Consider the following 25,451-nt stretch of genomic DNA (forward strand, 5'->3'; position numbering starts at 1 on the left):
TAGCCTCGCCTCTAGCCAAGCTGTTCCCATACAACAACAACACTGGCATATATTCGACAATGTGGAAAACTGCCCATATGTCCTGTCCACAAAAAGCAGGACAAATCCAATCCGGCCAATTACCGGCCCATCAGTCTACTCTCAATCATCAGCAAAGTGATGCAATGTGTCATCGACAGTGCTATCAAGCATCACTTACTCACCAATAACCTGCTCACTGATGCCCAGTTTGGGTTCCACCAGGACCACTCGGCTCCAGGCCTCATTACAGCCTTGGTCCGAACATGGACAAAAGCGCTGAATTCCAGAGGTGAGGTGAGAGTGACTGTCCTTTACATCAAGGCAGCATTTAACCGAGTGTAGCATCAAAGAGCCCTCGTAAAATTAATGGGAATCAGGGGGAAAAATCTCCACTGGTTGGAGTCATATCGAGCACAAAGGAAGATGGTTGTGGTGGTTGGAGATCAATCATCCCAGCCCCAGGATATCACTGCAGGAGATCCTCAGGGCAGTGTCCTAGGCCCAACCATCTTCAGCTGCTTCAACAATGACCTTCCCTCCATCAGAAGAGCAGAAATGGAGATGTTCGCTGATGATTGCACAGTGTGCTGTTGCATTTGCAACTGCTCAGATAATGAAGCAGTCCAGGCCCGCATGCAGCAAGACCTGGATGACATTCAGGCTTGGGCTGATAAGTGGCAAGTAACATTCACACCACACAAGTGCCAGACAATGACCATCTCCAACAAGCAAAAGTCCAACCACCGCCCCTTGATATTCAACGGCATTACCATCGCCGAATCCCCCACCATCAAATCCTGGGGGTCACCATTAACCAGAAACTTAACTGGACTAGCCACATAAATATTGTGGTAAGAAGAGCTGGTCAGAGGCTGGGTATTCTGCGGTGAGTGTCTCACCTGACTCCCCAAAACCTTTTCACCATCTACAAGGCACAAGTCAGGAGTGTGATGGAATACTCTCCACTTGCCTGGATGAGTGCAAATCCAACAACACTCAAGAAACTCAACACCATCCAGGACAAAGCAGCTCGTGTGATTGGCACCCCATCCACCACCTTTAGCATTCATTCCCTCCTTCACCAGTGCACCTTGGCTGCAGTGTGTACCATCTATAAGATGCACTGCAGCAACTCGCTACAGCTTCTTCGCTAGCACCTCTCAAACCCGCGATCTCTACCACCTAGAAGGACAAAGTCACCAGGCGCATGGGAACACCCCCACCTTCAAGTTACACACCATCCTGACTTGGAAATATATCGCCGTTCCTTCATCGTCACTGGGTCAAAATCCTGGAACTCCCTCCTTAATAGCACTATGGGAGTATCTTCACCACAAGGATGTCAGCGGTTCAAGGCGGCGGCTCACCACCTTCTGAAGGACAATTAAGGATGGGAAATAAATGCTGGCCATGCCAGCAACGCCCACGTCCAAGAATGAATTTAAAACAATGCTATGCCTGCTGGTCTAGAAATTCTAATCTGGGGCCAGGGCAGAGAGCGAGTAAACCTTCAGCTGGAATTTGGGCTAGACCTCAATTTAGCTGGCATTCCACCTGGTTTACACACAGCTCTTTTCCAATGGTGATAAGGTGTGGGTGACTTTGAGTCTGGCACTCTCCACGCAAGGGGGCCTGTCTGGGAATGTTGCTGGGCTACCCTAGGAATTCTGCCTAATATGCCCTTATAAGACCTCAAATGAACTCTTGCCAACTGAGCTGGAGTAAGTATTGCTCAGGCCTTTGGAAAGGCCCCAAACATTCTGCAGGTAAAGAGAGTCGAAGGGTGTGATTAACTTGACCAGTGGATTCATTGGGAGCTAAACAGATTTATCTTTTACTTTCATACTGGGCTCTTCCCAAGTCTTTTCTTCTGCCCTTGGAGTAGCATGGTGCCATTTCAATTTGGCGGATATCTCTACTGATGAGCTCTTGCAAGTTCTCGCCTACTCCATGCAGATGTGCCTGTCCTTGGGATTTAGATTTAGGTCTACATTGAAGCCTTTGCCCTGCTGTACCTCCACCAACCAAAATTTCAGCCCCACTATCTTCAATTACAACTGATTTTGACTAACTGCAGCAAGAAAGATATTGATTGACAAGGATTGATCACACCAAAAAATACCATGGAGCTTTATTCTTTGGGAATTAACCTTTGCGTAACCCAGATGCAGCCAGTAATCCTGCTGTTTTAACACACATATTAGATTTCACTCATTTGCACAATCACTGTCTATGGGCAAACATCCAGAAAAACGTCAGGGAGAAAGGGCATGCATGGATTCAGAGTGGATCTATGCCATTCAAATTTGATTAAAATACTGCAGAAACAATTCTTTTAAGAGAGACAATCTCCACCTTCGGATTTTTAACCATAAAATCCAACTTGAAATGTACATAGGTCTGATCGGGACATGGTAACTAGGCAACCGGTGTGACAAAGCACACTTATCTGATTGAATATTCAAATGCTTAAAACCAGCAAGTCAGTCTCAGGATCAATGCCACCAGACTTTGTACACTGTATCCAGGTGAGGCCGTGGGAAGGACTGACGCCCTGACAACAGCGCAAAATACTTTAAATGAATAAAACAGCATAGCCATATTTTGGAGAGGCAGGTAGAATCAAGATTTTAAATCCATTAAAATAAACATAAAAGGATTGTGCATTATGGATGCCTCTGTTGCATCCCATACCTGTTTGTAGAAACAATACTTAATCTCTTCAGTACCTGAAGCTTTTGAAACATGTGGTTAACTTCTAAGTGGTTAGATGATTCAGCCTAGCCAGGCATGCATAAGCTGCATACTGAGCAATGACACCAGCTACCAGGTCCAAAACCTGCCTTTTGTCCATGTTTGTAGCTTTGAGACCACTTAATCTTGTCCAAGCAATGTCACTGAAAACACGTTACTGCCAGTGCACTTTTTCAAGGGTTAAACTTTTGTTTTAATAAGAAAATATATATTCAGCTTACCCACTCAGAAGGCCTTTTGTGTTGAACGATCTTTTCAATCCTTTTTTAATCCACTTGTTAATTTACATTTTTAACAGAAGCATTCTACTGTTCAACATGGCTCTCTCTCAGCCAAACAGCTACTCCAGTAACTAATCACAAGTCCATCCTTCTTTAGACAGGAATGTGCCACATTGCAAAGGGGAGGTAGGGGGGGGGGATCTGATAATAAACTCTACCAAGTGCTGTAAAATCCACAAAGACATTCACTGATTTTAATCCTACAGAAATCAGCAGGAGACGATAGCCTCTGCAGCTAGTAAGTAGGGGATTGTCTGAAGATGGGAGTAATTAAATAGTCCCCCCCCCCCCATTTTAATCATTGTCTGGATAACCAGCCCACTGAGGCACTCAGGGCTCTCTAAAAATAAAATGTTGTAAGTTGCATTATGTTCAGCTCAAGTTGAAAAAGGTGACTTGAAAAGCAGGATCTTTGATAACCTGTGACCTGAGTTGGGACTGAAAGCTAATAACATAGTCTGCACGTGAGGATATTCTGGTTTCAAAATCAGCACCTGAACACCACAATATTTATTGATTTAATACAACAGTTACAAACACAGAGTTATCACATCTCCCAGAAATGTCTCAAAGTACTTCAGGTGCAATTAGTTACTTCGGAGTATAGTGATTGTTGTTCTGCACGTAAATCCAGTAGTCTTTTTGCACACAACCAAACGACATAAAGAGCAATATCTGGCGGGAGTTTAGCATCGGCCCAATGGCATTGCGTCCCAATCTCCGGGACCCAGAGATCGGGACGTCATCGCTGTGCGCATTGCCCCGTTAGCGCCCCGGACCCAAAATTCACTTCCGCCCCCTGCGAAAACACCGGCAGCTGCAGGAGGTATGGATCGGGCAGTCGGCCACTGCCGGGCGATGATTAAAGGCGAGGTGGCTGAGGTTAAGTAAAAAAAAACATACCTTTGTTGTTGCCGTTTTCTTGGCAGGTTCCTGCCCGATGGCCCTTCCATTTGCATGCGGCACGCTGCACGGCCCAGTGTGCAACACTGCTGAGGTCTCCGCCCTGCCTGCATCCTTTAGCGCTCCAAGAAGGAAGTGGAGCACTTGATTTAGATTTCAAGAGGACATAGAGAGGCTAGTGGAATGGGCAGACACGTGGTAGATGAAATTTCACACAGGAAAAGTGCAAAGTGATACATTTTGGTAGGAAGAACAAGAGGCAATATAAACTGAACGGTACAATTCTAAAGGGGGTACAGGAGCAAAGAGACCCAGGGGTATATGGGCACAAATCGTTAAAGATGGCAGAGCAAGTTGAGAAAGCAGATAAAAAAGTATTCGGGATCCTGGGCTTCATAAATAGAGACATACAGTACAAAAGCAAGGATGTCTTACACTGGTTTGTCCTTCACTGGAACATTGTGTCCAATTGTGGGCACCGCAATTTAGGAAGGATATGAAGGCCTTAAGAGAGGATACAGAAAGGATTTATAAGAATGGTTCCAGGGATGAGGGACTTCAATTACGTGGATAGACTGAAGAAAATGGGATTGTTCTCCTTCGTGAAGTTTGAGAGGAGATGTAATAGAGATATTCAAAATCATGAGGGGTCTGGACAGAGTAGATAGAGAGAAACCATTCCCATTGGCGGAAGGGTCAAGAACCAGAGGTCACAGATTTAAGGTGATTGGCAGAAGAACCAAAGGCGACATGAGGAAAAAATGTTTATGCAGCGAGTGATTATGATCTGGAATGCACTGCCTGGCAGGGTGGTGGAGGCAGATTCAATCATGGCTTTTAAAAGTGATTGGATAAGTACTTGAAGGAAAACATTTTGCAGGGGAGTAGGACTAACTGAAGTGCTCTTGCAGTGAGTCGGCATGAGCTTGACGGGTTGAATGGTCTCCTTCTGTGCTGTAACTATTCTATGATTCTGTTATAAATATTCCCATCTTTATTTTCTCTTCTTGTGTCAAAGTACCTGGACTCCAATTGGAAACCATCAACAATGAGATGAGTGAAATCAGGAGTTCACTGTGCTGACCCACATCCCATCGCTCAGTGTTGTAGCATTCCTGAGAGTGCCTCTCAAGCAAGAGATTGTTTAGGATTGTGGCTCTTGATTAAAAAGTTAGTAACACTGGCTCAGGCTTGCACATGAAGATGACCACTCAGGTGAGATACGAAGAGCACTGAGGCCAACTGTAGTTTTTCTGCTGCTACCCTGGCTCAGAGCAACTAAATCAGTACAGATCAGTTTGTCTTTAATCAACAACTGTTCTCAATTATTGGGGACATATGTACTACTGACTGCTTAATTCAGGTACTGTTGTTCAATTAAACTTTGCAGATTAAAACACCAGTTACAATGTACTTAACAAAGAGGTGCTGAGAAGACAAGAATAGCTCATGGATTGACTTCCATTGTGGTTTATTACTGTTGGTTAACAGTAACAATTATGTGCAAGTTCTGGTTGGCAAGTGTCGGAGTTGAATTTTGACACAAAGAATGCAAGAAAACCAACTTGAGAGACTGACTATCCTTTACAGTAAACACATTCAGTCACATTATACGTAGGAAAATATTTAGCAAAATGTCAAATGCTGTCCAGAAAAGTATATTAAAATCCAAGTGTGCCCTTTTCAAGTTGTCATTGTTTGAGACTCTAACACAATGCTCAATGTGCAAAATCTAAATGTTACATGTATAAACTACAACATGTCATCAGTCACCATTTTTGATATTGTGAGACTGATTGCTTTCTTAAGCAGCAAAATATTGATATTTGGGGATTGAATTTTCGTAGGAGTTATTCCTGATCATCTGCCGTAACTTTGGCAGATGATCCACGGAAACAAAGTAAATGCCCATTACGTAATTTCTCCAGCTTTTCCGCAAATCTTCCACCAAAGTTACGGTGGACAATCGGGAGTTACCCCCACGGAAATTCAACCTCTTGAATTTTTGTTGCACTCTTTAATAAGCATTGCTGACACTTTCAAGAAAGTTTGCCTCATCTTGCAGGACATGGTTTGGCGCACACACACTATGCAATATGAGAATGAGGCCAATAACTGTGAATGTGTTACACGTGTAACACAGCGGAGAGATTCTGCTGATCTGATAAACCACAAGAACAGTTTATGTGCAGAGCACCAAGAAACATAGAAACATAGAAAATAGGTGGGTGAGTAGGCCATTCGGCTCTTTGAGCCTGCACCACCATTCAATATCATCACGGCTGATCATGCAACTTCAGTATCCCATTCCTGCTTTCTCTCCATACCCCTTGATCCCTTTAGCCGTAAGGGCTACATCTAACTCCCTTTTGAATATATCTAATGAACTGGCCTCAACAACTTTCTGTGGGAGAGAATTCCACAGGTTCACAATTCTCTGAGTGAAGAAGTTTCTCCTCATCTCAGTCCTAAATGGCTTACCGCTTATCCTTAGACTGTGATCCCTGGTTCTGGACTCCCCCAGCATCGGGACCATACTTCCTGCATCTAACCTGTCCAATCCCGTCAGAATTTTATATGTTTCTATGAGATCCCCTCTCATTCTTCTAAATTCCAGTGAATATAAGCCTATTCGATCCAGTCTTTCTTCATATGTCAGTCCTGCCATCCCGGGAATCAGTCTGGTGAACCTTCGCTGCACTCCCTCAGTAACAAGAAAGTCTTTCTTCCTCAGATTAGGAGACCAAAACTGTACACAATATTCAAGGTGTGGCCTCACTAAGGCCTTGTACAACTGCAGTAAGACCTCCCTGCTCCTATACTCAAATCCTCTCGCTTTGAAGGCCAACATGCCATTTGCCTTCGTCACTGCCTGCTGTACCTGCATGCCAACTTTCAATGACTGATGTACCATGACACCCTGGTCTTGTTGCACCTCCCCTTTTCCTAATCTGTCGCCATTCAGATAATATTCTGCCTTCCTGTTTTTGCCACCAAAATGGATAACCTCACATTTATCTACATTACACTGAATCTGCCATGTATTTGCCCACTCACCTAATCTGTTCAAGTCACCCTGCAGCCTCTTAGCATCCTCCTCACAGCTCACACTGCCACCCAGCTTAGTGTCATCTGCAAACTTGGAGATATTACATTCAATCCTTTGTCTAAATCATTAATATATATATTGTAAATAGCTGGAGTCCCAGCACTGAACCTTGCAGTACCCCACTAGTCATTGCCTGCTATTCTGAAAAGGACCCGTTTATTCCTACTCTTTGCTTCCTGTCTGCCAACCAGTTCTCTATCCACATCAATACATTACCCCCAATATCATGTGCTTTAATTTTGCACACAATCTCTTGTGTGGAACCTTGTCAAAAGCCTTTTGAAAGTCCAAATACACAACATCCACTGGTTCTCCCTTGTCCACTCTGCTAGTTACATGCTCAAGACTGTGTTACACAACTATAAACGACTTATTGTTCGAATACTAGTCAATCTTCTGCAGAATTACAGCAGGGGAGTCAAAACCAAGTGTAGTTTTCAGGTGAAGCAGGGTTAGATGCCAAGTATAACTGAATCAAGGCACACAGATTCAGTCTTCATTTTAAAGTCATAGGGCTAGATTTTCAGTTGTCGGCGAAAACGGTAGTTTTATGGCAAAATTACCGTTTTCGCTGCGCTACCATTTTTAGGCCTAAATTTTGGCCTTTACGTCTGCGCCTCGGTAATGTCGGCATTGCACGAGGATTCCCAGCGCAAACCGCGAGTTTCGGCAACTTTAGTCCGAGGCTAGTAGCGCTGCGGGAGAGGCCTTGGGAGGGGGGAAAGCAAACAAAAAGAAATGGCAAAAAACATTCACAAAACCCTTACCTACTAAATCGCTGAAAAATAATTTTAAAATAAAAACTTTAACTTACTTTTTTTGCAGGTCTTCATACTTACCGTTGCTGGCAGGGCGGAGAGTGCCGGAAGTATGACGGTAACGCAATCTGCGGCGTTGTACGTCGTTTCACGTCGATGAGCCTCTCCCCGGTGGTACGTGGAAGCGCCGCTACAAAAAGGTGCCCGAAGGTCCCGACGACCGAGTTTTCGCCGCGGAATCGCGGTGAAAACCCGATCACAAAGTCGGCGAAAATCCAACCCCTAGGTTCTGTCCTTGTTGTTATGGTTCCATTCTAAATTTCTATGTCCAACTACCTCGTTGACCAAGCTTTTGGTCAAGTATCTCCTTCTGTGTCTTGGTGTCAAATTTTGTTTGATCACGCTCCTGTGAAGTGCCTTGGGACGTTTTGCTATATAAGGCTCTATATAAATGCAAGTTGTTGTTGATAATTGAAACTGCCTTGTAAAAATGTCACACTGTAATTACAACATCCTGTCAACGATGGTGCTGTAGCACTGAGAAGAGGGCGTAATTGCAGCACTACCAGGTTATGTAGGCATGAGAACATAGAAATTTAGGATGGGGAAATAAAGGTTACAGGAAGTGTATGTAGAGATATGGTTTTAATATATATGGAGAGAGGTATACAAGGTAATAACTTTTTTTTTAAATTCAGTTACTTTTTCTGTTCGAGAATCCACCAGTAGTGCTGCAGGTTTGATCTACATTGTACAGCTGGCTTGGAAATCGAGAGATGTTCACTTTCATGGTATGTTGTTGTTACAACTATGAACCTACTTCGTAGCAACATCATTTAGCAAATTGAAGGCTTTTTTCTGGAAAACATATGTGCATTACTTTGTGCAATTGTAAGAAAAATATGCTTTGGTGCAGCGTTTCCACGATAACCTAGCTCAAGTAACTAATGGTGGTATTGTGCTTTCTGCACACAAAGCATTTTATGTGCTGACAGAGAAAGTCTGCATTACAGAATGGCTACTTCATAAGGCAATACTAAATATTACAGTGACTAACGACATGCAGCAGTTTATACTGCTAACACTGTTATATTTCACATGTTTAGTGCTGTTTTTAATAGTCTAAAACATGCAGCACACGGACGCAATTCATAACAATTTGAAGGTTGGGTAATACCCACTTGAGTAAGTTGCCAGGAGTGATAACATCTGAAGCAGCTTGTTAAACTAATTATTATTCAGAAATCTGAACCTGAATTTTGGATTTGGTAATTTAAGATTAAGGGATCCTAGTTGGAATCGGAATCCGTATACAATTCTTTGTCAAATTACAAACGCCAGAGGTCACCTTGCACACATCAAGGATCACTCTGCGCCAATGTTCTTAGCCAAAAGGCCTGGAGCCACTGCACCGTTCCTGGAAGTACTGCAATACCAGGTTCGTGCCATGGAGGTGGATGGGTCAGGCCCCCCACACACCTCCGTGGAGGTGGATGGGTCAAGCCACCCCACCCATACAAGTCTAGTATAGCATAGGCAGCTGGTGGGCTTGATCAAGTCTAGTGCAGCACAGGCAGCTGGAAGTGTAATCACTGTTATAGAAACATAGAAAATAGGTGCAGGAGTAGGCCATTTGGCCCGTCAAGCCTGCACCGCCATTCAATATGATCATGGCTGATCATGCAACTTCAGTACCCCATTCCTGCTTTCTTTCCATACCCCTTGATCTCTTTAGCCGTAAGGGCCACATCTAACTCCCTTTTGAATATATCTAATGAACTGGCCTCAACAACTTTTTGCGGTAGAGAATTCCACTGGTTCACAATTCTCTGAGTGAAGAAGTTTCTCCTCATCTCGGTCCTAAATGGCTTACCCCTTATCCTTAGACTGTGACCCCTGGTTCTGGACTTCCCCAACATCGGGAACATTCTTCCTGCATCTAACCTGTCCGGTCCCGTCAGAATTTTATATGTTTCTATGAGACCCCCTATAATTCTTCTAAATTCCAGTGAATATAAGCCTAGTCGATCCAGTCTTTCTTCATATGTCAGTCCTGCCATCCCGGGAATCAGTCTGGTGAACCTGCGCTGCACTCCCTCAATAGCAAGAATGTCCTCCCTCAGATTAGGAGACCAAAACTGCACACAATACTCAAGGTGTGGTCTCACCTAGACCCTGTACAATGGCAGTAAGACCTTCCTGCTCCGATATTCAAATCCCCTCGTTATGAAGGCCAGCATGTCATTTGCTTTCTTTATTGCCTGCTGTACCTGCTTGCCGACCTTCAATGACTGATGTACCATGACACCCAGGTCTCGTTGCACCTCCCCTTTTACTAAATCTGTCACCATTCAGATAATAATCTGCCTTCCTGTTTTTGCCACCAAAGTGGATAATCTCACACTTATCCACATTATATTGCATCTGCCATGCATTTGCCCATTCACCTAACCTGTCCAAGTCCCCCTGCAGCCTCCTAGAATCCTCCTCGCAGCTCACACTGCCACCCAGCTTAGTGTCATCTGCAAACTTGGAGATATTACATTCAATCCTTTGTCTAAATCATTAATATATATTGTAAATAGCTGGGGTCCCAGCACTGAACCTTGCGGTACCCCACTAGTCACTGCCTGCCATTCTGAAAAGGACCTGTTTATTCCCACTCTTTGCTTCCTGTCTGCCAACCAGTTCTCTATCCACGTCAACACATTACCCCCAATACCATGTACCTTAATTTTGCACACCAATCTCCTGTGTGGGACCTTGTCAAAAGCCTTTTGAAAGTCCAAATACACCACATCCACTGGTTCTCTCTTATCCACTCTACTAGTTACATCCTCCAAAAACTTTAGATTTGTCAAGCATGATTTCCCTTTCATAAATCCATGCTGACTTGGACCGATCCTGTCATCTGCTTTCGAAATGCGCTGCTATTTCATCTTTAAAAATTGATTCCAACATTCTTCCCACTACTGATGTCAGGCTAACTGGTCTATAATTCCCAGTTTTCTCTCTCGCTCCTTTTTTTAAAAGTAGGATTACATTAGCTACCCTCCAATCCATAGGAACTGAACCAGCGTCCATGGAATATTGGAAAATGACCACCAATGCATCTACTATTTCTAGGGCCACTTCCTTAAGTTCTCTGGGATGCAGACTATGAGGCCCCTGGGGATTTATCGGTCTTCAGTCCCTTCAATTTCCCTAACACGATTTCCCCCAGTTTCCCCTTCTTTCTAGACCCTCAGTCCCCTCGTATTTTCGGGAGGTTATTCCTATAGTGTAGGAGGCATGGCAGTCAATCTGCACACAGCAAGATCCCTCAAACAGCAATGTGATAAATCATCTGTTTAGCGATGTTGGTTGAGGGATAAATATTTGCAAGGACTTATAAAAGGTTAAAGCATTGATACACTGGTAAAATGAAATATGTTTTGTTCTCAACAATAAATTATCAAATCGACTCTACCTAGAAAAATGAAAACAATTAGCAATATAATTTTCCACAATATTTACTGTTAACATCTTCTACTGGATAAAGATTCTACTGCTGATTCATCATCCATCATAGGCAGTCCCTCGAAACGAGGATGACTTGCTTCTACGCCAAAAAAGGATGAGTTCACAGATGTTTCAATGAAGGATCTAATATTCCAGGTTCCGAACTATGTATTGAAGGATGGAAGATGCCTGTGCATGGATTTTTTTAACGTGTGGTGGCCGTTGCACACCAGCCACCACACGGGCTCGACAGAGTTAGGTCTTGGTCCAGTGGCAAGGGTTATCTAAGATGACTGAAGACCAGCTCTGCTACACGGACCTAGTTTGCACACATAGCGCAGAGCGGGCTGGCCATGCTGCCCCTGGGCCCCTGGCCCTGAACTCACACCTCTCTTGGGCTCCGATCACGTCCCTCTACAGTCTCTCGCCACTCCTGGTGATTGGAGTGATTGCCCACGCTCCAATCACCGACCTGGACCTTGATGACGCCACTCTTCGCTGCCGTCGCCCTCCTGCACCAGCTCGCGCTGCTCCCTGAAGTAGACGCAATCATGTTAATGATTGCACTTCCTGTATATGGACCAAATGTATAAAGACACTGTGCATCTAAATGTGTAATTTGATACAGCAGACAAACCAGATTTAATCAGATGCAAAGAGGATTCATCTGTTATATCCTGATGTCTGGAAACGATAAATAATGTAGAAAATTCTATTGGTACACAATTCCTCGGTTTTCATTTATTTGGGTATTGATTTTATAATCTTTTTCTTAGGCAGTACCCCGGAGTCGAGGATGACTTGCTTTCACACTAAAATGAGTTCTAAGGTGACTGATGAGACAAACACGGGATCTACAGTCTCTGTCACAGGTGGGGCAGATGGTGGTTGGAAGGACGGTGGGTGGGGTGCTTGGTTTGTCGTACGCTCCTTCCGCTATTTGTACTTGGCTTCCGTGTGCTCCCGGCAAAGAGACTCAAAGTGGTCGGCGCTTCTCGGATGCTTCTCCTCCACTTTGAGAGGTCTTGGGCCAGGGATTCCCAAGAGTCAGTGAGGATGTTACATTTTTTCAAGGCGGCTTTGAGGGTGTCCTTGAAGCGTTTTCTCTGTCCTCTTGGGGCTTGCCTGCCATGACAGAGTTCAGAGTAGAGTGCTTGTTTTGGGAGTCTAGTATCAGGCATGCGGACAATGTGGCCCACCCATCGAAGCTGACTGAGCGTGGTTAATGCCACGATGCTGCGGATGTTGGCCTGAGAGAGAACTTTGACGTTGATGTGCCTATCCTGCTGATGGATTTGCAGGATTTTATGGAGGCAGCGTTGGTGGTACTTCTCCAGTGCTTTGAGGTGCCTGCTGTATATAGTCCATGTCTCTGAAGCATATAGGAGGGCGGGTATCACTACTGCTCTGTAGACCATGAGCTTGGTGCCGGGTTTGAGATCCTGGTCTTCGAACACTCTTTTCCTCAGGCAGCCGAAGGTGGCGCTGGCACATTGAAGGTGGTGTTGGACTTCGTCATCGATGTCTGTCCTTGCTGATAGGTATGGGAATTGGTCTACATTGTCCAAGGTCTTGTCATGGATCCTGATAATCGGGGAGCAGAACTGTGTGGCTGGGGCAGGTTGGTGGAGAACCTTTGTCTTATGGATGTTTAATGTAAGGCCCAGACCCTCGTACGCTTCAGTGAAGGTGTCAACGATGGTTTGGAGTTCGGACTCCGAGTGTGCACAAACGCAAGCGTCGTCTGCATACTGTAATTCAATGACCGAGGTTGAAACAACCTTGGATAGGGATTGGAGGCGCGGAGGTTGAACAATGTCTCGCCTGTCTTGTAGATTAACTCTACTCCAGCGGGGAGGTTGTTAAAGGTGAGATGAAGCATTGCAGCGAGGAAAATTGAGACGAGCGTTGACACAGGCTTGCTTGAACCCGGTCTGCACTTGTAGTGGGTCTGTGGTGGATCCGTTGGTAAGAATTACAGCTTGCATATCATTATGAAACAGGCGGAGGATGGTGACAAATTTTTGAGGATTACATTTTATAATAATTTATTGTTGAGAACAAAACATATTTCATTTTACCACAGTGTATCAATGCATTAACCTTTATAAGGGCGTTGCCTTGGATTTAATATGTAACACGACTAGACAGTATTTTACCACAGATATTTAGAAAATATCAAAGAATCATTAGTTCAATGAATTGTGCAGCAGGGTTTGTCATTTCTGAACTGGCATGGTTTTCACTTGTAATGTTAATTTACTGTGATAAAGTGACACACCTTTAAAATGAATACAGAATATGGAAAATATTTGTAAATGTTTCCATCACTTGGTGAAAAGGATGTCTGGTTTTTTTATCATACAGCACAGGAAGGGGGCATTTGGCCCATCTTTGAAAAAGCTGCCTAATTAGTCCCACTCCCCTGCTTTTTATGTGGAGGTCTGCAACTTTCTCCTTTTCAAGTATGTATCCAATTCCTTTTTGAATCTGTTTCCACCACTCTTTCAGGCAGTGCATTCCAGATCATAACCTGTTTCCTCCAAAAACCTTTTTGATTATTTCTAATAAAGCTGATCAGATGTTTTTCAGACTATCTGCCTATTTAATGGGATCCCATGAAATAAAGGATGTAGGGGTGAGATCACAATTAACAGAAATAAATATTAATAGTTTAGAGGTTAGAAAGGTCCTAATATAGTCATGCATCACGTGAAAATTAACTCCAGTGAGGCTGATAATACATCCACTATTAATGTATATCTTCAGCTAAATTAACTTTTCACTCAGCAACAGCTGAAAAATGAATCAGAATATGAATGACAGTTTTGATGTTAATGTGGTTTGAAAGGGTTACAGAAGTGCGCAAAAAGCTAATAAAGGAATAGAAGAAACAAGAAAGGAGAGAATAAACCAACAAAAGACTGAAGTCAGTGGGAAAGATGAACAGAATCTACTTCCAGGCTGCTGAGTTCTTTTGGTTAACAACAGAATGGGGAAGAGAAGAGAAGGGAAGGGACTTTATCACATCTGCAGGATGTCCAGAACAGCTCACAACCATGACATGCAGTACAGTCACTGTTGTTATGTAGGTAAATGTGGCACCCAATGTGGGCACAGCATGGTTCCACAAACAAATGAATGACATTAAAGACCAGGAAATCTGATTTTGGTGGTGTTGGTTGAGGAAGGAATGTTGGCAAAGGCAAAGAATTTCCTATTCTTCTTTCAATAGTGCCATGCAGCATTCCCTCTAAGCAGTGTGGCCGCATAGTCTCTGCTGGTCCCTCACAGCCCAGGATCCGTTTTTTCCAATGATAAAGAAACTGTGAATGGGCTTGCTTAGTCCCTTAAAGGGACCGTGCACCTAAAAAAAATAGGAGCAACATTGTTGCCATGGGATCTCTTACACCTACCGGAACAAGAATTGGTTTCTCAGTGTTGAACTGAAGTGTCACCCGAGATTGTGCTCAAGTCCTGTGGGACTAGAGGTTAGTGTGCTACCAACTGAAACTTGTCCCGGGCTAGTTGGCAACTGAAATTTTACAGACTTGAGTATAACGTCTAGCTTAAATATGTTTGGTATGTATGTTTTCTACAAGTAGAAGTATAGGGCCATATGAAATCATGGGGGATTATCCCAAAGTTTCCATGGCTTTCCTGCTGACATTACAGTGAATGAGCAGGAGAATCCCCCAGGAAATTTAACTTCATGGTGTGTTTAATTCACAGCATTCTCTGAATAAAAACAAGCTACAGTTTATTTTTGTAGCTGAACTGTACATGACCCTAAAGCTCCAAGAGCTCGCAACAGCTGAATTGCCAAATAATCTGCCATGTAACAATGCACATGCAGCCACTGCACTGCTCTGTGACATCAAAATCAGGATAGATACATTATTGAAAGACATGGATATGTAAACATCATTAAACCAGAGGTCCCAGTTTGATCCCTGGCCGGTGCTGATGATTTCTGGTGCTGTGGTAGAAGTGCTGCAATTGGTTTCAATGCTCTTGGGTTAAAGAGGATAAAATCAGCTACTGTTCACCACTATTCATTGACTCCTGCAGGAAGCATGATTGTGTGCTGATTGGCTCAGGACAGGATCAGACTCGAATCGCCGGGACTCTCTAGAGCGGGGTTCAAAAAAAATACCTCTGACTCACAGGTGGGAATGCTAACACTGAGATAAAGACTTGCTCCCACCTCTCTATGAAACTTATTGATCCAACTCTACATCCGATTGTTGTGTATGGAGAAAGAGTCAGACTGAACACTGTAAGCTCAAAGTAAAGTGTGACCGTAGTCTTTTATTGCAGATCTGCAGAGTGCCTCTCCAACCTGTGAAGCCTCCTTAAATACCTGTGCTCCCAAGGGATTATGGGATCCCTTGGGACTCTGGGGAATGAGCCCTCTGGTGGCTGTACAGAGTAAATACAAGTCCACATATATAACAACTTTCCCCCCCCCCCAAAGTCAATAGTGTAACTATTTACAATGTGAGTCGATCTGGGGTCCTTCTTGCCCTGGTTGATCATCTCGGTGTGAAAGCTGGTGTTGTTGAATCATTTGTTGGGCCCTCGCTGGGCTGCTGTGCAGCTGGCCTTGCTGGACTGCCTGGTGTGTTGGGCCCTGCAGGGCTGCTGAGGATAATGCGTTCTGCTTCGTGGTCAACCATGGTGTCAGTTGCCACTGGTATGTGTGTTGGGTGGGGGATCAAAAAAGGTAGGGTCCCAGGTGGGTTGCTCAGGGTAGTCTGTGAATCTGAGTTTGATTTGGTCTAAGTGTTTCTGGTGAATGAGTCCATTTGAAAGTTTGACCCGAAACACCCTCCCTCTTTGGCCACGACAGTGCCGGGAAGCCACTTGGGACCTTGTCCATAATTTAATACAAATACAGGATAATTGACTTCAATCTCGCGTGACACATTTGCGCTATCATGGTATGCACTTTGTTGAAGCCGCCTTGTCTGAAGTGCACTTTTCGTGAGCAGTTCAGCAGGTGGGATCCCAGTGAGTGAGTGGGATCTCGTGCGGTAGCTTAGCAGGACTCGGGATAGGCAAGTCTGCAGCGAGCCTTCAGTTACCCTCTTCAAGCCGTGCTTGATGGTTTGCACTGCTCTCTCTGCCTGACCATTGGACGCTGGTTTAAATGGGGCAGATGTGACATGTTTGATCCCGTTACGGGTCATGAATTCTTTGAACTCAGCACTGGTAAAACATGGCCCGTTGTCGCTCACCAGGACATCGGGTAAGCCGTGTGTGGCAAACATGGCCCGCAGGCTTTCAGTAGTGGCAGCGGACGTGCTAGCCGACATTATCTCACATTCAATCCATTTGGAGTACGGGTCTACAACCACAAGGAACATTTTACTCAAGAACGGGCCTGCATAGTCAACGTGTACCCTAGACCACGGTTTGGAGGGCCAAGACCATAAACTTAGCAGCGCCTCCCTGGGTACATTGCTTAACTGCATGCATGTATTACATCTGTGAACGCAGGACTCTAAGTCCGCATTGATACTGGGCCACTACACGTGGGATCTGGCTATCACTTTCATCATTACGATGCCTGGGTAGATACTGTGGAGGTCACTGATGAAGGTGTCTCTGCCCTTCTTGGGGACCACAACTTGATTGCCCCACAGAAGGCAGTCTGCCTGTCTGGACATTTCACCTTTGCGCCGCTGGAACGGCTTTATCTCTTCCTGCATTTCCACTGAGACATGGACCAGCTCCCGTGAAGCACACAGCTTTTGACTAGAGATAATAAGGAGTCCTGGCTTGTCCAGGTTTTGATCTGCCGGTCAGTGACGGGTGATTGCTCACTCTCAAAGGCTTCCATAACCATGGCTAGATCTGCGGGCTGCGCTATTTCCACCCCCGTGGTGCGCAATGGCAGCCTACTGAGAGCATCGGTTCAGTTTTCTGTGCCTGGCCTGTGGTGGATGGCGTAGTTGTATGCAGACAACGCGAGCGCCCATCTTTGGATGCGGGCCGATACGTTGGTATTTATCCCTTTCCTCTCAGAAAATAGGGATATAAGTGGCTTATAGTCAGTTTCCAATTCGAATTTTAGCCCAAACAGGTATTGATACATTTTCTTTACCCCATAGACACACGCTAATGCTTCTTTCTCAATCATGCTGTAGGCTCTCTCAGCCTTAGACAGACTTCTGGATGCATAAGCAACCGGTTGCAGTTTCCAGAAAACATTAGCTTGTTGCAATACACACCCAACGCCATATGACGACGCATCACATGCTAGTACCAAACGCTTACATGGATCATACAACACAAGCAATTTGTTTGAGCATAACAATTTTCTAGCTTTTACAAAGGCATTTTCTTGGCTTTTGCCCCAAACCCATTTGCCCCCTTTTTGTAGTAAGATATGTAGTGGTTCTAGCAGGGTGCTGAGAACCAGTAAGAAGTTACCAAAGGAGTTCAGGAGTCCCAGAAACGACCGCAGCTCCATCACGTTCTGTGGCCTCGGTGCGTTCTCGATTGCTTCCGTCTTCGCATTGGTGGGCCTGATGCCGTCCGCGGCAATCCTCCTTCCCAGGAACTCCACTTCAGGCGCTAGGAAAACGCACTTCGAGCGTTTTAACCCGAGCCCCACACGGTTGAGTCGACTAAGAACTTCCTCCAGGTGCTGCAGGTGCTCGACTGTGTTCCGACCTGTGACCAAGATGTCGTCCTGGAAGACCACGGTGTGCGGGACCAACTTCAGTAAACTTTCCATGTTTCTCTGGAATATCGCCGCTGCTGATCGGATTCCAAACGGGCATCTGTTATAACCAAAAAGACCTTTGTGCATGTTGATGCAGGTAAGGGCCTTCGATGATTCCTCCAGTTCCTGCGTCATGTAGGCTGAAGTCAGATCCAGCTTCATGAACATTTTACCTCCTGCCAGCGTTGCAAAGAGGTCATCGGCTTTTGGTAGTCGGTATTGGTCCTGCAGGGAGAAACAATTGATCGTTACTTTGTAATCGCCACAGATTCTGATGGTGCCGTCTCCATTGAGGACTGGGAAAATAGGACTGGCCCACTCGCTAAACTCGATCGGTGAAATTATACCCTCTCTTTGCAGCCGGTCTAGCTCGATCTCTACCCTCTCTCTCATCATGTACGATACTGCTCTCGCCTTGTGATGGATGGGTCGCGCCCCCGGAATTAGGTGGATCTGCACTTCTGCTCCTTGGAATTTCCCGATGCCTGGTTCGAACAGTGAAGGAAATTTGTTTCAGACCTGGGCACACGAAGTGTCATCAGCGGGCGATGGCGCTCGGACGTTGTACCAGTTCCAGCGTATCTTTCCGAGCCAGCTCCTGCCGAGCAGCGTGAGACCATCGCCTGGTACCACCCAGAGTAGTAGCTTGTGCACCGCTCCATCGTAGGAGACCTTTACGATAGCACTGCCGATTAGAGGAATCAATTCTTTAGTGTAAGTTCTTAGTCTCGTGCGAACTGGAGTTAAGACTGGCCTTGAGGCCTTGTTGCACCACAACCTTTCGAAAGTCTTTTTACCCATGATGGACTGGCTCGCGCCTGTGTCCAGCTCCATTGACACCGAGAGTCCATTTAGTTCAACATTCAGCATTATCGGGGGATAATTCTTGATGAATGTGTGCACCCTATGTACCTCTGCCTCCTCTATCTAAGGCTCTGGTTCGTAGTGATCCTCCGTGGATCTGTCCTCCTCTGCAATGTGGTAGTTTGCAGGTTTAACAGGCTTAGCAGCTCGCCTGTACACTCGTTGGTGGTGTCCCATTGTTCCACAGCCCTTGGAAACATACTCTTTGTATCGGCATGAATGGAAACGATGATCACCCCCGCAGCGCCAACAAGGTGTTAATGGCCTTGCATTCATCACCCTTGATGGTGGACTCTGAGACATCTGTGGATGTGCAGCTGCAGGTATGTGTGACCTGCCCTATATGTTACGATTCAAAAACAACATCACTTTGTTCACAGTACTTGTAGCAACACTTGTGTGCTGAGAGATTTGCTTCGTATTGTCACTGGTGGCAATGAGCGCCTGGGCTATTGCTATGGCCTTACTCAAGGTTGGGGTCTCTACAGTCAAAAGTTTGCGAAGTATGGTTTTGTGGCCAATGCCAAGTACGAAAAAATCTCTGAGCATGTGCTCCAAATGTCCTTCAAATTCGCAATGTCCTGCAAGGTGTCTCAGCTCGGCGACATAACTCGCCACTTCCTGGCCTTCAGACCTTTTGTAGGTGTAGAACCGGTACCTCGCCATCAGAACGCTTTCCTTCGGGTTCAAATGCTCTCGGAACAGATCATCGTACGATTTCTCCGTGGGTTTCGCTGGAGTGAGCAGATTCTTCATGAGGCCATACGTTGGTGCCCCACAGACGGTGAGGAGGATCCCTCTACGTTTGGCAGTGCTCTCTTCCCCATCGAGCTCGTTGGCCACGAAGTATTGGTCGAGTCACTCCATAAAAGTTTCCCAATCATCTCCCTCCAAAAATTTCTCCAGGATGCCCACTATTCTCTGCATCTTTGGGTTCGCTATCTGTATCTCGTCGCCAGTTGTTGTGTATGGAGAAATAGTCAGACTGAACACTGTGAGCTCAAAGTAAAGTGTGACCGTAGTCTTTTATTGCAGGTCTCCAGAGTGCCTCTCCAACCTGTGAAGCCTCCTTAAATACCTGTGCTCCCAAGGGATTATGGGATCCCTTGGGACTCTGTGGAATGAGCCCTCTGGTGGCAGTACAGAGTAAATACAAGTCCACATATATAACACCTATCCCCTCTGAACTTTTACAATAGTGTTATAAAGGACACTGTCCTGTGTCGTTTGCATCATTACCATACAATCTGAATCGGTTTAATCTCCAGCAGCTGCAACTTTCCACAACATATGTACAGCTGAGAATAATCGGTCACAAATTTACACATAAAATTGCAAATTGTGATTGCAATACAACTTTCGGGAGATTTTTTTAAATTTTAGCCTTGATGCCCAAAGTAAGACCCTTCACTTTCATACAATGCCAAAAAAGTAAGTTATTTTATGGCGATAAGCACAACATTTCAGCCATTGTGTTTATTTGTTTTCCCTTAATTTTTCTTGCCTTTTTCAGGTTCCACTGTCCTATACAGCAATCCTCAGCCTAGAAGGGCGGGCAATTTGTTCCCATTGCTGGTCTGGGGAGGTTTACCTGCCAAATTTCTTTACTTTCCTCTCAGTTTGGGAAGTGCCTGGGCTCTGTTGATCATCGGCTCGACGATGTCACAGCCAGGATTGCACACACGCCGTGTGGTGGAAATACAGGCTTTTTACTGCTCTGTGGTATATCACATGCTGTGTGTGATCCAACCACAATTACTATCCCTCGTCTGCTGCAGTGGTCGTATTAGATGATCGCGACTGAGCTCCAAAGGCCCTTCCAACGCCAGCTCACTGAAAGCTGCCAGAAAGTTCAGCATTTCATCTCCTGGGAAACAATGAAACTTTCCAAGAATGAAACAGTGCAAGCAAAGTCAGTGCAGGGTGAGCCAGAGAGCAATACTATACAGTCCTCTACGCACAAAACCAGACCAAGATTGGGCCTACTGCTGAGGAGGGCAGAGGGTGCAGGACTGGAAAGACCAGGAGACAAAGCTCAGCTCTGTTTAAATGTTAAATTTAACACTATACTTTTTTTTAGTGACTTCACAATATACACAAAGTCTCTGAATACTTGAGCACTTGCTTGTACCTAAAAGAAATTCAGCACTCGTACTAACAGGAACGTTCAATCACCTTCCATCACAACAATGCACTTAAAGAAGTCACCCTGTAAATGTTTTAAAATTAGAACGTTTAGCCAATTTATATGCAACACTGTCACTATGGGCAACTGTTCAGGAGAAGGAGTATAGGTTTTCTTTCGATTAAAGCCCACTAAATGACCTGGCAAACTGCCTCAGTTCACTGAACATTTTCACCCAGCATGATACTCTAATCTTATAAATTTGTTCCGGCAGCTGTCTGACACAGAATAGTTCAGGCAAATCTTTTTTAACAATTATTTACATTTTGTTGTAATTAATGTGTCTGGGAAACGCAGTAACTGAAAATTTATTTTAGATTTTTTCGGAGGCCTGAAATGAAAAGCAGTGCACATCTCATCCGTAATAAATATCTCAAAATTAGGGGTGACTCCTGAAATTAATTTTTTACATCACTTAAGGTGCAATGGTACTATCATTTGAGGTTACTACTTGACAACTACACAAAGGTGACAGTACATCCTCGATGTTAACCCCACCATGACGGACAGGAGGGGGTCAGGGGGCTAAAAACGTTAAAATGGGGAATATGCCCCCATCCCACTGCATACACTTCCATTGCCCTTTTTATGCCATGGATTGTAAGGCGGGACACTTCATTAACATAACAATGCAACTGGGAGCCTGATTTAAATTTAGTAGATGCTGGTTGGGTTTCCCAGGGCTTGGGAAATCTGACAGCTAAAGCAAGTCAGGAGCTGCCGGCTCAAGAAGCTAAGTGCCTTTTACAGAACTCCTTGTGGGCCAGGAAGTGCAGGAGTGCTCCCTCCAGCCCCCCAAAAAAAACTTTGGCCTCCCCTCTGCTAATCGCGGCCTCTCTCTACCCTCTGCCCCGACTGGCAACCTCCCCCGCTCCAGCCCCAATCTCTCGCTCGCTCCCTCCTTCCTGATTGCTGGGGACTGTTCCCAAAGGTCCCTGGCTACAGTCTCCTGCTGGTGGTTTTCCCGCCCATCAGCCGGCCAGCCTGTCAATTTGGCTGGCTGCCGGGCGGGAAATGGCTTTGCCGGGTTTCCCCTGCACTGTCGTGCTCCCCCGCACCTTACCCACTTCCCCGTAAATATCAGGGTCTATAACTCTGGAATCAGATCCTGATCTGCACCACTTGGGTTTTAATACCAAAGGAATATAACTCCAGTGCAATCTAAGATCGGGGCACTTTGTAGACTTCAACTCTCGTCATCTATGCATTCAAAATATTTAGAATTTATTGTCGGGGAGCAAAGCTCTGACCACACGTAGGTGCGGAGCTCTCTTCCCCAATCCTGGTCGCTTGATTTGGACTCAGGCAATATAAGCAAGCTATGCCAGGCTGGAATCTGTCCTGTACCTGCAGTTGAGCAAACTTGAAGTTGCATTACGATCTGATTTATCAATCCTGATGGTCTTTCTTTTTAAAAAGGAAAGAATTTCATTAATAAACAAATAATTCTGACTGATTTTCATTTGTGGATGGAATTCCACAGAACTTGAAACTGTAGTGTAATATTTATAGACACTAATTTTCACTTCACCTCCCCCCCCCTCCTCTTTCTGGGGTTTGGTTCCTGGCTGCTGGTAGCCCTCCAGTTTCTCATACAGGTAGCATTCTTCAAGTGTGAAGCTGTACACTGAGGAATAGCAGGTTATTTAACCATGGAGGGCATCACAACTGAGCTTGATCCTGTCCTCTCCTGAAATCCACATCCACACTTTCTAGTAGCAAAAATAATTTTAATAGCAGCGATCACTGGATGTCGATCACAAGCTGGAACCATACTTTTTTTTTTATCCTTCCCTAACTTGAGGACACCGAGTCCAACAATATTGCCTGAACTGCTGCTGTGGCTGAGATCTTTAACTAAAGTTGGTTAACAACCACACTGGATGGTGTATTTCCCCACAAGCCATCGGGGAGCTCTCAGTTCTCATGTTCTATAATTTCTGACGTAGCTAATTGAGGGAAATGGACTTCAAGTACACAGTCCCTCATCTATTTATTTTATTTATGTGATGGGGCCCACAAGTCAGCTGACAATGTAGTAGTCAAATTAATTTTCCGATCATTCCTTTAAATATCCTGCTTAAAATCCTAAAGAAGAATTTATATTCACCAGCTTTTTCCTTTTCCATGTCAGATCATAAACAAACAATCTTATCTTCTATCCACGGGCTGACGCAATATCTTCGGGCTAGGGTGCTCAACTCATACCAAACTGATGGGTATTTCAAATTCTATAATGTATAAAAATATAAATATTAACTTCATCTGATGACTGAGTGAGTTGACCCAGTGAGTAGCTGAGGAGATCCAAAATGTAACGTTAATAGAGTTGTAATATGGGTGTATTATAGGTCTTAGCATGTTTTTTGGGGTGGGGAGGGGTAGAGCCTGGTAAATGACTAGCGTTCCTGCTCCTAAACACTATGGTATAAAATAAGCACCTTAATCACATCCAGTGGCTTCGTCTTGTGGTCCCATCGCCTGCGAATAGTCCGTGCCAACTCACACATGAAAGGTACTGATGCGCACCTGCCACCCACAGAACCACATCCCACAACAATCAGGGGAAGAGAGGAGAGCAGGAACAGTTCAAATCGATACTTTTGTTAAAAAGTAGTTAATGATTGCAGTTTTATTGATTGATCTCATAAATACATTTTCTTAACCGAGTTTGGTCTAATTGTGACATTTGTGTTAAATTTACCCCTGGGATATTAGATACAAAGCTCAACTGAACTCTAGTTCTCAAAACAGGATTCCACCAGAAATGTTCATCTGTTTTACTTCTTCAGACTCTGACTACTGCATTGTGCATTTCCAGGATGTTGTGCGTGTTTTTAAAAGTTGTTTCTGCTCCTTCCTGCGTTTTTGCATCTCAATGGTTTTCAGGTGCATAATAAAGGATAGGCCACAAATCAGCAATCTAGAGAATTTTGAGCAGTAACCTATGGATGAATGTTTCCAGTTTGCAGGTCAGCTATTTACTATCCATCATGATCGCTGGAATGAGAGAGTGAATACATTGCTTTTGAACAGTAGGAATTACTCTAAAATAATTAATGCTAGAAAGCAAATAGTATTTTTTTCCTCAGCATTCAACACTTTGCCACACCCCCAACAGAATTTTCTCCACTCCCATACTGCAGGTAGTAACGCAAACTGGGTTACAATTTCATGGGCATTGGAAGCACTCCATTTTCCTACATTCTGGTTGTGCTGGGTTTGAGGGAATGTACTCGGTTTGATCTTAAAATTATTTGAGGTTCGTGCTGCAACAACACCAGATCTCAGGTGGTGGCATAAGCTCCACCTCTGCTCCAGTGCCTGGGTCAAAAGATTATTCCTGCCGAGTTTGCACTGTAGCAGCAAATAGGAACAAGCTGTTCACAGAGAGGGTTTGTAAACACGTTTTACATCAGAAAACATTACTGTGGTTTTGGCATAGTCTGATGAAGCTTGTTGCCGAAGTCACAACGCTACTGCTGTAGAACAAGAGAACAAACAAAACTTCATCCGATGGTGAAAAAACAGCAATCTTCACACGGAAGGGTCATCTCACAACTAACCGACTGTTGAGTTAGTTTGTTGCTTTAACAGACAAATTTTACAAAGCAACAGCACACTGCACAAGAATAAGTTCTTTCCTGCAAACAGACCACAAACAAATTATTTGATAACTCAGAATTAGTACCAGAACTTTGGTCATCTCATGTCAACTTTGCAGTGAAACTAAGCAACAGAATTAGTCTCTTTGATGTCAAATCTATTTGCACGTTTTGCAGTTTCTAAAAATGGTAGATGTTATTTGCTGTCTCAAATGGTGATAACATTGCGTTGATTAACTTCCAACACACGCTTCACGCCTACAATCCATGTGTCTAAATAATGCCAAAAAACTGATGAATCAGGTGCAAGCCAAAGATTAGTTGACACATTTATATAAAAAAAACTCCTAACTGCTGAAAGCTTATTTGGCAGAAAGCTTTAACAAGTGAAAACTCCACTTCAGTTGACCAAAAGCATTCCAGTCAATATTAGTTGCCTTCAATGGATTCATGTGTCGACCACCAATATAAATGAAAACCACATAGATTGAGGTTTTTGTCAAAAGTATTAATAAATAATCCTCCAGTATTTTATAACAATTAACCACACAAACAATTTGATCACAAAATTTTGACAGGAAAAAAAATTAACATTTACCAATGTCACCTAAAAAGTCAGTGTGATAGGTCACTTTCCTGGGATATTTCTGATTGAAGAAATGTAACTGCACATGCCAAAAGAAACATAAAGCAGGCGCCTGCACTCTTTACAATAACATTATTCCATTCTGCTCATT

At 44.4% G+C, this 25,451-nt stretch overlaps 1 protein-coding gene across 3 annotated transcripts in view; it reads right to left on the minus strand.

Moving 5' to 3' along the window:
- Positions 1–25,451, minus strand: part of shroom3 (shroom family member 3) — a 245,988-nt gene that overhangs the window by 157,142 nt on the left and 63,395 nt on the right. For 2 of the 3 annotated variants that reach the window (XM_070871034.1, XM_070871029.1), the window contains exon 1: positions 2,997–3,093. The exons of the other annotated variant lie outside the window; for it this stretch is intronic. The gene's annotated coding sequence lies outside the window, so the exon portion shown is untranslated. Of the gene's footprint in view, positions 1–2,996; positions 3,094–25,451 lie in introns of those variants that run through there. 3 annotated transcript variants of the gene reach the window in all.

Source organism: Pristiophorus japonicus, chromosome 2 (assembly GCF_044704955.1).
Source record: "Pristiophorus japonicus isolate sPriJap1 chromosome 2, sPriJap1.hap1, whole genome shotgun sequence".
NCBI lineage: Eukaryota > Metazoa > Chordata > Chondrichthyes > Pristiophoridae > Pristiophorus > Pristiophorus japonicus.